The sequence below is a fragment of the Schistocerca americana genome, chromosome 4, assembly GCF_021461395.2.
Source record: "Schistocerca americana isolate TAMUIC-IGC-003095 chromosome 4, iqSchAmer2.1, whole genome shotgun sequence".
NCBI lineage: Eukaryota > Metazoa > Arthropoda > Insecta > Orthoptera > Acrididae > Schistocerca > Schistocerca americana.
Genome location: NC_060122.1, coordinates 264902369 through 264915721, shown reverse-complemented (window position 1 = coordinate 264915721; position 13353 = coordinate 264902369). Strand labels below are relative to the sequence as shown.

The 13353-nt window shown below is 45.2% G+C and overlaps 1 protein-coding gene across 1 annotated transcript in view; it reads right to left on the bottom strand.

Moving 5' to 3' along the window:
* The window catches only part of LOC124613213, a 446582-nt gene extending 436229 nt beyond the window's left edge, over positions 1-10353 (bottom strand). The window contains exon 1 of the mRNA XM_047141886.1: positions 10248-10353. The gene's annotated coding sequence lies outside the window, so the exon portion shown is untranslated. The remainder of the gene's footprint in view (positions 1-10247) is intronic.
* Between the last annotated feature and the right edge of the window lie 3000 nt (positions 10354-13353).

Sequence of the window (13353 nt, the reverse complement as noted above, 5' to 3'; positions counted from 1 at the left end):
CCGTGATAATGAATATCTCAGCAGGCAGTTCAATTGAAGAGGAATGGGCCTCTCTAAAAAGGGCAGTAACAGAAGTGGGAAAGATAAACATTGGTAGAGGGAAATTAGAATCTCTTAGACGAGGATCACTTTGGCTTTAGGAAAGATGAAGGCACCAGAGAGGCAGTTCTGACTTTGCGGTTAGTAAAGGAACCAAGATTGTGAAAAACTAAAGACGCGTTCATAGGATTTGTCGACCTGGAGAAAGCGTTCTAAAATGTAAAATGGTGCAATATATTCGAAACTCTGAGAAAAATAGGTGTAACTTACAGTTAAAGGTGGATAATAATGGATAATACACAATGTGTACAAGAACCAAAACTAAACAGTAAGACTGGAAGACAAAGAACGAAGTGCTCGGATTAAAAAGGATGTAAGACAAGGATGTAATCTTTCGCCCATATTGTTCATTCTGTACATCTAGGGAGCAGTGATGGAAATAAAAGAAAGGTTCAAGAGCGATATTAAAATTCGAGATAAAAGTATACCAGTGATAAGATTCGCTGATTCTCAGTGACAATGAAGAAGAATTACAGGATCTGTTGAATGTAACGAAGAGTCTATTGAGTACAGAATATGTATTGAGAGTAAATCGTAGACAGGGGCATTCTTGGCCAATATAAGTCTATTAGTATCAAACACAGACATTAATTTGAGGAAAAAGTTTCTGAGAATGAACGTTTGCAGCATAGGATGGTACGGTAGTGAAACATGGACTGTGGGGAAACCGGAATAGAAGAGAATTGAATCATTTGAGATGTAGTGCTACAGAAGAACGTTGAAAACTAGGTGAACTGATAAGACATGGGATGAGGAGGTTCTCCACAGAATCCGAAGAAAATAATATGTGGAAAACATTGACAAGAAGATGGGATAGGATGAGAGCGCATATGTGTTAATTCATTGGGGAATAACTTCCGTGGAAACAGAGGGACTGAAGAGTGTAAAAGCTGTAGAGGAAGACTGAACCATATCCAGCAAATAATTGAGGACGTACTCATGGGTTGCAAGTGCTACTCTGAGACGAAAAGGATAGCACAGGAGATGAATTAGTGGTGTGCAGCGTCAATCAAAGACTGATGACTCAAAAACACAAAAAAATTAACTTCATTCAACACGCCTCTCTACAGTAGGACGCAGCGTCCCTGTCCAAGCTACCTTCCAAGGCAACACATCTGCCGCACTTCAGATAGATCATCAGACTGTGCCAGTGCAAAAAGCACCTTTCCACTGTATCTGACTTAACTGACCCTTATTTTCAAAGTGCTTGCGAGGCCACAGAGTCTAAGTAAACCATATAAAGCCAAATAAGACGCTCTGTGGGAGGCCAAACGCTGAAAATAGCAGGCTAAAAACTATTTAAGGTGTTGACAAACCGATAAAATTCTTATGTAGCACTGTCACTGGAAAGCAAAACGCAGATAAACTTAACTGTAACTATGAATACATCTGATTGGTTTGGCCTTTCCTAAGTGCTGCTTGCGGCCTCCCACAGGCCGTCTTATTTGGCTCCAGCTGTTTAAGTTTAGACTTGGTGCCCTCTCGACGGTACCTTCAGGACAACGGTGATGTACGTACGTCAGATCAACTTGAAGTACTTTTTGCGCGAGTACATTTGGATATTCCATCTCATCAGATCCCATGTACGGCAGATGTGTTGCCTTGGAAGTCAGCTTGGACAGGAACGCTGCGTCCTACTATTTATTGGTATAGTCAATGGAGAGCGTTTATGTGACCCTATTTACCTCTTTTCTCTAGCTGGCTTGTTTTTGTCTTGCTGTTTAGAGATATTGTTTAATTTCAACTTACAGCCATAGGTGAATTTGGGGCTGAGTCTCTGAAACCTGGTAGTGTAGAGACTTCAACCAATAAATAACTGTACGTCTGTAGCAGGTATAAGTTTGTAGGCTTTCACAGCGGATGTCGTTTTGAACAATATGCTTTTGTGTATTGGGCCGCGTCATTGTAAGCGACAAAAACAACTAAACTGCCGCCGTTTAGACCGACTTTCTGTGCTCCTATTCAGTGCGGTTCACTTTATCTAAAACTGTAGTGGATGTTTTAAACATAAACGTTTCACATCACAGTTGTGAATGTCCCAGCAGAAAGAAAAGAATTAAATTAAATTTATTGTTAATTTTTAATAGATTTTTCACAATAAGTGTTGATATTTATTTCAAGCAGGAGTGCTGATGAGTCTGCTGTTGAGCGCACTAAACCACCAACCACCACTATCATCATCATCTAGCCAGTAGGCGAGAGATTTTAATGCCACGTATACCTCGCTAAGCCAACACATTCTGTCCGTATATGAAGGCGTCGATCACGTTCAATTACAAATTCAGTTCAGTGACGGAGCTGCCTGTCACATTATCCAAAAAGACCGCTGCGTACTGCGCGTTTCGTCAATTCAGGTCCAAGGTCCTTTAGTGTGGACGTATGATTTGGCAGGGAGCAGAAATGACTCATTCTGTCCACCCACCACGCGCCTGTGCTCATCGTTAAGATACCAAGGCTGGCTCTTATCTAGGGTCACGTCCAGGTATACGGCGCTCTGTTCCAGTATGCAGTTCCGGCCAAGATAGTGGCTGAGGAAGCACGGTGGGCGGTGGGAGTGCTGGTGGGAGAGGAGAGTTGCCTGGAGAAGGGGACGGTGAGCGGTTCAGACCGTGAGCGGTTCTGGAGCCAGTGACGTAAACAGACGACACTTCTTAGCTGCGCTTTTAGGACCAGAAACGATTTTGGGGTGCACTCAATGAGCGGCGGCGCTATGCGAATTGGACGCTCACATCTCACCACTGCGCTGTATCGTTTGTGACAAAAACAGAGGAAATGCCCTGGACTGAGGTTAACCAATTGACAGCTTCAAATAATGTCATCGTAGCTAAAAAGGTGCACCTCTGGACGAACAGCTACAACCTAAAAATCTATTGCAAGACAGTTTATGGGAAAGTGGAAATTCTAAAGGTTTTGGTGTTCAGCTTCGTTCGCGATAAGCTTTCTGAAAAAAGCCATTGAAGACGTAAGTAGTTCACAAAGTAATCACTTCTCTTTGTTATTCTGAGACAGGCGAGTCAAAGATAAACGAGCAAAACGTTTTCAAATGAGCACAACATAGTATGGTTTAAGTGGTTCAAATGGCTCTGAGCACTATGGGACATCTGAGGTCATCAGTCCCCTAGAACTTAGAACTACTTAAACCTAACTAACCTAAGGACATCACACACATCCATCCCCGAGGCAGGATTCGAACCTGCGACCGTAGCAGCAGCGTGGTTCCGGACGGAAGCGCCTAGAACCGCTCGGCCACAGCGGCCGGCTTTTATACTTTGTGTACGCGATACTACAGCCATGTGTATATGTGCATATCGCTACCCCATGACTTTTATCACCTCAATGCACTTAGTACTTACTTGAATATTGGTCTGCTACTACCGCCATCACCAACTAGCGACTACGACAAGGTACCGCCAATGCTCTACAAAACTACCTGCCCATCTGCCTCAATAAACTCCTGTACAATAATACAAAGAGATCACTCACACAGAGAAAATAACAGGGTGACTTCTATTGTAGAAAAGGCATCAACAAATTAGCCACCTTCACAGTGTAGTACAAACTAGACCACTTTCTGTATGAGACGAATCAATCACACTCACGGCGTGCAATTTAGCAAAATCCAAATGGCTCTTACTTTCACGGAACTCACCTGCACGCACAACATACCATCAAACCAACAATGGTAATGTGTCACACGATAACCATGGACTTCCGTCTATAATACTGCTGGCTAGTAAGTACATCTAATGCACCGTTTGTACTCAAAAGGGGACTACGAATTTCCCCTCACCGACTTCGTTCTTATTGACAGGGGGTATAGGACACGACTAGGAGTTCAACATACGTACATAGAATCCTATCTGTGTTCGTGTTCTATAGTTTTGTCATAGGCGCGTATTATCCTACTTGTTTTTTGCGCTTTAAAGCAAAATAAAACAAACAAAGCAGGAAGACGCAACTCTCAACCATTTTCGAGAAAATCTAGTTTGAATATTTTAGGCTTGCTTATTGTAAGGTCGCTCTTATTCCGACGGACGTTGCATGATATCACTTCAAGTCCATCGTTAAATACTTCATTTCACTTTTTTTTTAATTACTGAGGGCGGTCAGTCCTCTGACCCAAGACGCTGTGCTACCGTTGCGGCGCCGTTCAGCTAAGGAGGCGGACATTTGTAATATGACAGCTACATATCAAACTAAGGAAAGAGGACTACAGCCGGCCGGTGTGGCCGTGCGGTTCTAGGCGCGTCAGTCTGGAACCGCGTGGCCGCTACGGTCGCAGGTTCGAATCCTGCCTCGGGCATGGATGTGCGTGATGTCCTTAGGTTAGTTAGGTTTAAGTAGTTCTAAGTTCTAAGGGACTTATGACCGAAGATGTTGAGTCCCATAGTGCTCAGAGCCATTTGAACCATTTGAAAGAGTACTACAGCTGAAGAGTTCACGATGCGAAAATATTGTGGGAAAGGTGCGTCTTGTACTCGACCCAATACGGTACATGACTGATTATAAGTTGGATTTGAATAGTGTTGGTCGACGTTCACCGAGCAGCAGAAAGCAGTTTCCGTGACATGGTACTTCTCCCTGGTGGCGGTTTAAAACGGAGTCAAGTGAGTTGTATGTCTATGGCGTCAGCGTTTATGACCACGCATCATACAATAACCGCACAGCAGGCAGTTTATTGATCCTAGACAAGACGATGGAAGACGACAGTCATCGAATTTTGTGTGGGCGGATAGCTGAACTTTCTTGGTCACCTCTCGCTTCCCATTATCGCTTTTGTTTCCTGTTCCTACAAGTGTAATTTTGAAAAACCATTCAACAGCCAAGATCAGCTGTCTTAAACAAAATATTTTTTTTATTATACATAACCGGTTATCTTAAACAAGAAAAAAATAATATATGCGATCTTTGCTGTTGAATTGTTTTTCACAATCAGACAGATTGGCCTTCAGCTCTCTCAAAAAGAGAAAATTGAATGTTTAATTTTGTGAGTGGCTTCATCGCATTAAGCGTTAGATGTGCAGGTGGTATGCAGATGTACAATTCCGTTTTGATATATTAAGCATCGTAGATTCTGTTCACTATTTTCTGCGTCTGCTCAGTTAAACCTTAGCGCATCGGCAAAAGCGTGAATTGCCAAGTCTTTTACCCGTTATTTTCTAAAACGCTTCTACTATTATGCGTCGGCGCCATGTAGACACGGCCAGTTAGCAATAAGTAAGATGATGAAACTTCCTGGCAGATTACAACTGTGTGCCGGACCGAGACTCGAACTCCGGACCTTTGCCTTTCGCGGGCAAGTGGTCTACCAACTGAGCTACCCAAGCACGACTCTCGCCCCGTCCCCACAGCTTTACTTCTGCCAGTACCTCGTCTCCTACCTTTCAAACTTTACAGAAGCTCTCCTGCGAGGGGGCGTGAGTCGTGCTTGGGTAGCTCAGTTTGTAGAGCACTTGTCGGCGAAAGGCAAAGGTCTCGATTTCGAGTCTCGGTCCGTCACACAGTTTTAATCGGCCACGAAGTTTCACATCACCACACACTCCGCTGCAGAGTGAAAATCTCATTCAAGTAAGATGATCATCGCCATATAAACAGGGACAATTAGGTGTAAGTCACACTGATCATTAAACTGTCGAAAAACAGGTGCACGCCACTCATCAACTTTAGACGAGCAGTATAAAAGCTCCAGACGTTCGGTAAGATACACACACACACACACACACACACGCGCGCGCGGGTAATTTTTACAAAGTGGTTAGCGGATAGCGACGTCATCACTTAACTCTGTGTCTGCCGTAATATGGTTTGCTAAGCTTTGCTACTGCGCATACACTTATCCACCGACATCAGCACCAACTCCAGTTCCGCATCGACGTTATAATCTGGCCCATCACTATAGTCTAAGGAAAGAAACTAATTCTTTCATCTGTGTTGTGAAGTACTACCTTAGGTGGAAGGAGAGTGCAAAATAGACTGAGGCTTTCACAGAGGATCTTGAAACGATTTAAGTTAGTTCTCCAAGTTCATCTCTGGAAAGTATTGCTAAGAAGCCCCTGTGATGGACATTGCCAAATTCCTGGCACTTTATACGGTGTGCTTGACATGCAAATGTTCTTGCTGCTATTTCGGAGATAGTGGTTCAACATATTTTACCCCTGAAATCGCAGTGACGTTCGCACTCATGATCCACTTTCCTTTAGAGCAACAACTGTGTTTACAGAAAAATGTTGAGCAGTCGTACTAGAAAACGTTAGATATACCAGTTACCTTCTTCCACAGGAAATCAAATTAGTTGACCGGTGCTTGTTTTGTTCTTTATGTGAATATGAGTTACGTGAAGTACACTCGAGGCACAAGGGTCGGCGGGCGCTCGCTAGGCAAATACACCGTTGGCACTTGCCCTGCGCTACCTACGTTAAATCAACAAACTACTGGTCACGCAGATAAGAGCGACAGAGGGAGCACAGTAGTATCACCCATCTCTCCCTCTTTTATTGGATGACAAAACATATAGATACACGGCTTGCTTACTTACAAAACATTTTAGCGACCGATGCTAGTAGTACCGATCCGTTGACAGTAGACCTGTTAAAGGGAAGCGGAATTAAGTTGGTCAGTTCTCATTTCACAGTGCTCTGTTTTTCCTCACGGTTACGATATTAGTTTTACCATAATTCTCTTGAGAATGCGCTGGGCATACATACAGGCATGTGCACAGCGCTACTAAACGGATCGCAATCAGTGATTGTCAAATTAGTTTGCACGCTTATTTCTACCGTATTAGTGTGGTTCTCAGAAAATAAAATAAAATTGTATAATTTCTTCAGAGCACCGCAAAAATTGAATTCCAGTCTTGATTCAATGCTGATATTGGTTCTGTATGCTTTAATATCAGCATGGCTCTGGAATCAAGTGATATTAACGATTTTCTTACTTACGTCTCGGCTATACGTGTTGCTTGCAAAACCGTGCTGACTAATGGAACCATATTTAACAGAGATTCGATGTAAGAATGAGTTTTATGTAGCATTCGTTCTCGGACGAAAGTAACAGTAGGACGACTAATATGTTTCAAGTAGAAAACATGGCAGAACCCTACTATGGGTTCACTAACTACGGAGTAATTTCTAGGGATCCAAATAACTTCGTTGTATAGTATGTTGGCGGGCTTATATCGGCTGGTTGTAATTAAAGTGTCTCTTACCCTTTGAGGTCAAGGTAGGCTGTAATTGTCGTACGGTAACGAAACGTATTACATATTATAATTCGCTGCAGCGGAATCGATTACGTTGAAAAGAATTGGTTCCAATTTTGGCCACCTGGAACAAATCTGTCGCTGTGAATGCAAGAAAGACGAGTATAAAAGTTTCCATATGTAGTGCATTAGGAACAGGACATGGACAAAAAAACGTCAGGCAAGTGAGAAAGGCATAATTTAGATTTTATTATTAACCGGCTCTAACACAATTTGTTTCTAAGTGAGCACCGGAGACATCGGCGAGATGCTGCATCGTAAACCGACGAGATCAACAGTTGGTCGCAGCAGTTCCGGAGAAGACTGAGCAACGTGTTCCTGGATACTGGCCTTCAGATCAGTTACCGACCGAACGTATCCCTGGTAAAAGCGTTCTTTTTAAAAACTGAAGCGCCAGTGAAACTGGCACAGGCATGCGTATTCAAATAAAGAGATATGTAAACGAGCAGAATACGGCGCTGTGCCCGGCAACCCCTGTATAAGACAACAAGTGTCTGGCGCAGTTGTTACATCGGTTACTTCTACTACAATGGCAGGTTAACAAGATTTAAGTCAGTTCGAACGTGGTGTTACAGTTGACGCACAAGAGATGTGACGCAGCATCTCCGAGGTAGCGATGAAGTGGGGATTTTCCCGTACGACCATTTGGCGAGTATACCGTGAATATCAGGAAGCCTGTAAAACATCAAATCTCCGACATCGCTGAGGCCGGAAAAAGATCCTGCAAGTGCAGAACCAACGATGATTGAAGAGAATCGTTCAACGTGAAAGAAGTGCAACCCTTCTGTAAATTGCTGCAGATTTCATTGCTGGGCTATCAACAAATGATAGCGGGTGAACCATGCAACGAAATATCATCGATGTGGGCTTTCGGATTCATCGACCCCGCACGTCGGCAGGGGACTGTTCGAGCTGATGGAGGCTCTGTAATGGTGTGGGGTGAGTGCAGCTGGAGTGATATGGGACCCTGGTACGTCTGGATATGACTTTCACAGGTGACACGTACGTAAGCATCCTGTCTGATCACCTGCATCCATTCATGTCCATTGTGCATTCCAACGGACTTGGGCAATCCCAGCAGAACAATGCGACTTGCAACGTGGTGTTCAGAAGAGATCTCCATTCCCTCGTACTCTAACGGATTTATGGACAGCCCTGCAGGATTCATGGTGTCAGTTGCTTCCAGCATTACTTCAGGGATAGTCGAGTCCATTACGCGTCATGTTGTGGCACTTCTGCGTGTTCGCGGGGAGCGTGTACGATATTAGAAACGTGTACCAGTTTCTTCGGCTCTTCGGTATATATCCCCAGAGTTGAAAGTCACATGGATTCAGCTGAGGTGATGTTGCAGGCCAAACATCTGGAAAAACTCTGGAGATAATATTTGTGGAATGTTGCGTTGAACAGATCTTTCACTGCCCGATCTTGAAACAATGGTTTCCACATAGTTACGGGTCACAAGGAGGAATCATATGCTGTGTAAGGAGGTCTCGATAAGGTGCACACGTCTCGGTACACCTGACAGGCCCTCTGGTTGTATTTTCTTCAGAGAGGAACGGACAATGAATAAAGTGCTCGTGAATCCACACCAGACACATGTGGTGCGGCTCTTCGTGCACAACACGCGGCTTTAATGAGCCGCAAATTCGAAAGTTCTGTGTATTTACTGCATCCTGTACTGTTAAATGTGCCTCGTTATTCCACAGAATATTGTCCGGCCACATGTCATCAACTTCGATCCTTGCCAGAAATTCAGAGCATTGCTGCGGTTCGTGAGGTTCAGAAGCTCGAACGTCTGGATCTTGTACGGGTACCAGTGTAAAATAAACCGCTAAACTCCCCGTACTGTTGACCAAAGGATGGACAACTCTCAGCTGGCCGCTGTGGCCGAGCGGTTCTAGGCGCTTCAGTCTGGAATCGCGCGACCGCTACGGTCGCTGGTTCGAAACCTTACTCGGGCATGGATGTGTGTGATGTCCTTAGGTTAGTTAAAGTAGTTCTACGTTCTAGGGGACTGATGACCTCAGATGTTAAGTCCCATAGTGCTCAGAGCCATTTGAACCACTTTTGACATTTCTCGTGACACGGTACGAGCACTAGCACTACCTGGGTCACGTGCTGCATGGTCAGTTACAGCAACAGCAGCCCCATCAATAACTTTCACCGGAATAGAACGCCTTTCTCTTACAGGTGCGACACCAAGCTCACACGTGATTTCGAATTTCATTATCATCATCCTTAAAACATTTAATGACAGCAGGCCTCTCCTCAGACCTTTCAGTAGATAGTCTCTCAGTGCAGCACTGTGACTGCTGGTGTTCACATAAAACAGTTCGCTAACGGCGCACGGTCTCCTCGATGGCAGTACTGTTCACTCAAGTTATGGCTTTTCAAATGACAGCGTGGATCTCGTAACGGCATACAAACAATGTGCAGCGCCAGATTTGCATCTGGTGACCACAACTGGAACTTATTTGTTTTCCAGCGTAAATTGATTCCGCTGCAGCCTTAGTATATCTACGAAGCTTCGCTGTCATACGACAATTACATCCCACCCTGGACCTCCGTGAGTAGATGCCCTTTAATTATGACTACCTGGTATATGGAGGGTGGGAGGAAGGATAGGGAGACGCGTAACAACAGAAGTTCGCCTGCTAATTGCATTGTTTACTTTTCATAGTGCACTCTGCAGGGAGAGATCAAGGAGGGATGTGCCATTACACCTGTTAGCTTAGCAGTGTGTAAGTACTCCGGGTACCGCTCAGCTATTCTTAACGGTGGAATGTTTACGTTTACCAGGTAGTTCTCAGGCAAGTCGGCGCATGCGCAAAGGCCGCATTGGCGGGGAGAGCACGTGGGAGAACCGGTGTGTGGGTTGGCGCCAAGTACTCACTTGCGTTCCCTCGGACGGTGACAGCGGCGGCGGCTGCGGCTGCGGCGGACGTCATGGATGAGGTTACGTTCGCAGCGCGCACGAAGCACTCCCGCGATCGCCTGCCATGTCGACGAGGCACTGCCTGCAGCTCCCACACACTCGCACGCCGCACGCAACACGCACAAGGGCAACGCAGCCGTGGGCCGGCGCCACGCCGCTAGCGCCCCTACCGGGAACGGGCGCAGACGCCACGCGCCCGAGTGCTAGAGTCTCCAGCTGGCAGAGGCTCCCGGTGACAGAATGTAGCAGTCCGAGAGCGCACACAGAATATGAGTTACGAATGGCAGCTCATGGTTGTTATTCTGCGAATACTGAAATACACTATTGGCCATTAAAATTGCTACACCACGGAGATGACGTGCTACAGACGCGAAATTTAACAGACAGGAAGAAGATGCTGTGACATGCAAATGATTAGCTTTTCAGAGCATTTACACAAGGTTGGCGCCGGTTGCGACACCTACAACGTACTGACGTAAGGAAACTTTCCAACCGATTTCTCGTACACAAACAGCAGTTGACGGGCGTTGCCTGTGAAACGTTGCTGTGATGCCTCGTGTAAGGAGGAGAAATGCGTACCACCACGTTTCCGACTTTAATAAAGGTCCGATTGTAGCCTATTGCGATTGCGGTTTATCGTATCGCGACATTGCTGCTCGCGTTGGTCGAGATCCAATGGCTGTTAGCAGAATATGGAATCGGTGGGTTCATGAGGGTAATCGGAACGCCGTGCTGGGTCCCGACGGCCTCGTATCACTAGCAGTCGAGATGACAGGCATCTTATCCACATGGCTGTAACGGATCGTGCAGCCACGTCACGATTCCTGAGTCAACAGATGGGGACGTTTGCAAGACAACAACCATCTGCACGAACAGTTCGACGACGTTTGCAGCAGCATGGACTATCAGCTCGGAGACCATGGCTGTCGTTACCCTTGACAGGAGCGCCTGCGATAGTGTACTCAACGACGAACCTGGGTGCAGGAATGCCAAAACGCCATTTTTTTCGGATGAATCCAGGTTCTGTTTACAGCATCATGATGGCCGCATCCGTGTTTGGCGTCATCGCGGTGAACGCACATTTGAAGCGTGTATTCGTCATCGCCATACTGGCGTATCACCCGGCGTGATGGTATGTTGTGCCATTGGTTACGCTTTTCGATCACCTCTTGGTCGCATTGACGGCATTTTAAACAGTGGACGTTACATGTCAAATCTGTTACGACCCGTGGCTCTACCCTTCATTCGATCCCTCCGAAACTCTACATTTCAGCAGGATAATGCACGACCGCATATTGCAGGTCCTGTACGGGCCTTCCTGGACACAGAAAATGTTCGACTGCTGCCCTTGCCAACACATTCTCCAGGTCTCTCACCAACTGAAAACGTCTGGTCAGTGGTGGCCAGTCACTACTCTTGATGAAGTGTGGTACAGTGTTGAAGCTGCATGGGCAGTTGTACCTGTACACGCCATCCAAGCTCTGTTTGACTCAATGCCCAGGCGTATCAAGGCTTTTATTACGGCAAGAGGTGGTTGTTCTGGGCACCCAAATTACGTGAAAATGTGATCACATGTCGATTCTAGTATAATACATTTGTCCAATGAATACCCGTTTATCATCTGCATTTCTTCTTGGTGTAGCAATTTTAATGGCCAGTAGTGCAGTTTTAAGCTAAATAGTAAACACTTGCCTCCATAGACGAGATCGCTAAGACCCACCGCACGCTGCTCGCAGCAGAGACAGAGCAGAAGTGGAATAGTTCTCGCGGCCTTTTTTAAAGCAAGCTCTCGAATGAGGCGCAGCACAAAGACCAAGCGCAGGGCAGGCTGTCAACCGCGGCAAGCCTTTCTCACTCTGTCCGATCGGCAAAGTTTGCTTCTGATTCTGCCGCACAGTTGGTCTGCGTCACCTGTTCCGTCACACTTATCTCTGCCTGCATTGAGCTTTCAGGAACAGTTTGCGCGTCTGACGCCACGGTTCAGTTTCCTTGTTCATATAAAAAGCTTTTAATAATGGAATACCTGGTGTACTGTCTCTGACTAAACCGACAAATGATGAAAAATGAAATGTAGTTCCTTAATAGAACAGACAGCAAGGCTGCACATTATCAAAGCTAATAGACTACTAATATGACTGACTACTGGTACAGACGAGAGGAAAGCTAAAGGTTATTGCATAATCCTACCTATACTCCACGTCGAGAAGTTCACATGTGAGGAGCCCGTGCCATCAGCTACTAAGGTTCAAAAATGGCTCTGAGCACTATGGAACTTAACTTCTGAGGTCATCAGTCCCCTAGAACTTAGAACTACTTAAACCTAACTAACCTAAGGACATCACACACATCCATGCCCGAGGCAGGATTCGAACCTGCGACCGTAGCGGTCGCGCGGTTCCAGACTGGAGCGCCTAGAACCGCTCGGCCACCCCGGCCGGCACACAGAAGTCATTAATTAAATGAGACGCATAACTTTCATAAATAATCTGCAACACTCAGAGAACAAATCTAAGACTCTGCTTTCATGGAATTCACAGTTCCTTGTCTACAGGCGGACCTTTGCAAATAATGTAATTCGCTTTTAGAATATGGCGATTATACAACAATTACTTAATCATATTACAGTCATACATATAGACCCACGTCTCCGAGAGCTAGTTACAAAGTAAAAAGTACGGTCATTGCATTCTCTACGTACACTCTTTCTGAGAAAAATTATATTGTTATTTCAAGGAGCACTTCGCTCTCTCAGGTGCCTTACTGCACTGCACCGTTAATCTCTCAAGAAATTTGAGTGTTTGTGTTTTGTTTAGGGGAAAATGAGGCCGTACAGTGGTTCAATTACTATAGGATAACACAGCGCTACTACATACGGAATAAGTTAAAGGAAGACATGTAGAAAAAGGTAGCAGAACAATTCTTTTATACACATTATATTAGTTATTATTTTACGAATTTATTTCATACGAATCTTCACAACAAATTTAGGACATAAAAGACATAATTTGTTCATCACTGTAGGGCTGGCCTTCTTTTAAAGCTGTTAGCTGCCACTGAACAGAGC